Here is a 2,188-nt window from a genome sequence, read left to right on the forward strand (position 1 = left end):
TATCATCGTGGCGACTGAAACATGAGGTGCAACATATGGTGCAACACATTCAGTTGCCTGGAAACATCGAACCCGAGAGATTTAGCTGGGTTCCGGGCGAGTCTCTCGCAAAACCTAATTTGTTCGCTGATTGACACGGGTTATTACTGTAGCCAGAAAACAAGAGAATTACGTTGGCACGCAACAGTTAATGGCAAGTTAGCTGTTGTGGGATCAGTATGTGCCATGACCATAGAATTAGCACTAAATAAAACTTTAACCTTTGCATATTTATGGTTCAATAAAATACCCAGTTTCAATGAACGATAAGGTGCCTGGAGCTCAAGGGGACAAAGTGCTGTGGTTTTATGATTCGAGAGGACGTTGGGAATTACGGCTTTACTATCCAAAATGCCATGCGGAAAGTGGAATTCTCTCAGACCTAACGATGTCATAGTGTAGGACTCTTCTGATTTCGTAGTCGGAGATTTGACATTCCTGATAGTTGACAGCACCTCGTGCTCTGTGGGCTCCTGCTTGCTTTAATTTTCGCCAGTCCCATCGACACAGCTTGTCCACCCAAAAATTCCGATAGACTTTTCTGTCCAACAGTCGGAAGTGTATCATCGCTTGCTCGCTGTTACATCACTCAGTCCTTTGCTCACAAAAACCTCATCCACCTATCGTCAGACTAAGTGTACCGAATAGGTCTGTCCACTCTAACCAACACAGTCCGAGCTTACGTGGTTCGCCCACCGGCACGATATGTTCGGCATGTTCATCTGACAACGTAAGCACCCATCACAATGACAGCCAGTTTTTGGGGCTGTGTTGGGGCTCTTTAAACCACGTGTCTGACGCCAAAGACAAAGGAGCTCACGCATTCTGCTGGCCTATTGGCTTAGCAGTTGTCCAATCAGGTTTAAGCACGTGACTGCATCGCGGCCCACCACACATGGAGCCTATTGGTGAGGTATGTGTCAACCCGACAACCTTCAGCAAAAGGAGCTTGAATATATCGGAGTCGTATTGTGCGTTTTCGGTCAAATTATTACGGTTACAGTGGAGCTGACCAGAAGTTGTACTTAAACCCACCCAATGTACGTTGAATATACGCGAGGCATGTGTTTCATTAATAATGAACAAGTTTTTGGACAGTTGCCCTTTGTAGAGGAAAATCGGTTCCAGGCTTGTCGGTGAAGAGAAACACACGATTACAAGACAAGACAGATGCTCAGTGCATAATTAGACTTGTTCTATTAAATAAATATCACCTCCGGATGGATTTTAATGACTGAATGATTACATTTCTAAAGTACTCAACTTGATCGGCGTTTTTTTATTGTGATTGTTGAGTGTTCATATGTACAAGTCGCCGCGTTAGAAATATCTCATAAGTATTTCTGGAAAAATGGTTAGAACCCGAAATTTCCAAACTGAAAAACTCGCGAAAAAAGCCACGATTCCATCGAAAACAGGGTGTAAAGGGACGATTCCGAAACATCTCACAAGAAAAATGTACTCTGATCTACTAAGATTTTATAGGCAATCAATGAAGTGAATGAAGTGAATTTTGAATCATATATGTTTACTGACCCCTCTATTGAAGGCCTGCTTCGAATTTATTATTATTTATTACGCCAGCTAATGCACATTTTCAGTTTATAGCCTTTTGTACTCAAAACATCTGGTAAATTGTGTACCTCGATCGACCGATCCAACCCGGGCTACTGTGCGCTTATGATATTGGCAACAAGGGCACGGCAGTGCGTGGGTGCCACATCCAGACTTCCCGTGATCACCTGCCAGCTATTCTTCAAGGTCATTTATTCGTTGTCGATAGCAGAAGTTTCGATCCAGGGGCTGTGTGACAGCAAGCAACATCTGGTATTAGATCCTACCAGACCTCACTGTTTAGCCGACGTCGATAGATAGGGAAACTAGGCGACAAGACCTATTACCAGACCTCACTGTTTAGCCGACGTCGAGAGATAGGGAAACTAGGCGACAAGACCTATGGGGAACGATTTAAAACTGTACGTTGCTCGACTAGACTTCAAGAGTGCGTTTGGTTCTGTTGATCGATCAGTTCTGTTAACTCTACTTCCTCAACAGGGTATGCCCCAGAAGTTTGTAAACATGATCCGATCCCTATATTCATATACTTCTGGGAGGGGGAGGGTGTATGGTGAGCTCTCCAAAAGCTTCC

At 44.1% G+C, this 2,188-nt stretch overlaps 2 protein-coding genes across 2 annotated transcripts in view; one reads left to right on the forward strand and one right to left on the reverse strand.

Annotated features, from left to right (window-relative positions):
- Positions 1-2,188, forward strand: part of T265_05399 (hypothetical protein) — a gene marked incomplete at both ends in the record, with an annotated part of 101,857 nt that overhangs the window by 26,676 nt on the left and 72,993 nt on the right. The gene's annotated exons all lie outside the window — the stretch shown is intronic.
- Positions 1-2,188, reverse strand: part of T265_05400 (hypothetical protein) — a gene marked incomplete at both ends in the record, with an annotated part of 54,678 nt that overhangs the window by 5,117 nt on the left and 47,373 nt on the right. The window lies entirely within an intron of this gene.

The sequence above is a fragment of the Opisthorchis viverrini genome, assembly GCF_000715545.1.
Source record: "Opisthorchis viverrini unplaced genomic scaffold opera_v5_101, whole genome shotgun sequence".
Taxonomy (NCBI): Eukaryota; Metazoa; Platyhelminthes; class Trematoda; order Opisthorchiida; family Opisthorchiidae; genus Opisthorchis; species Opisthorchis viverrini.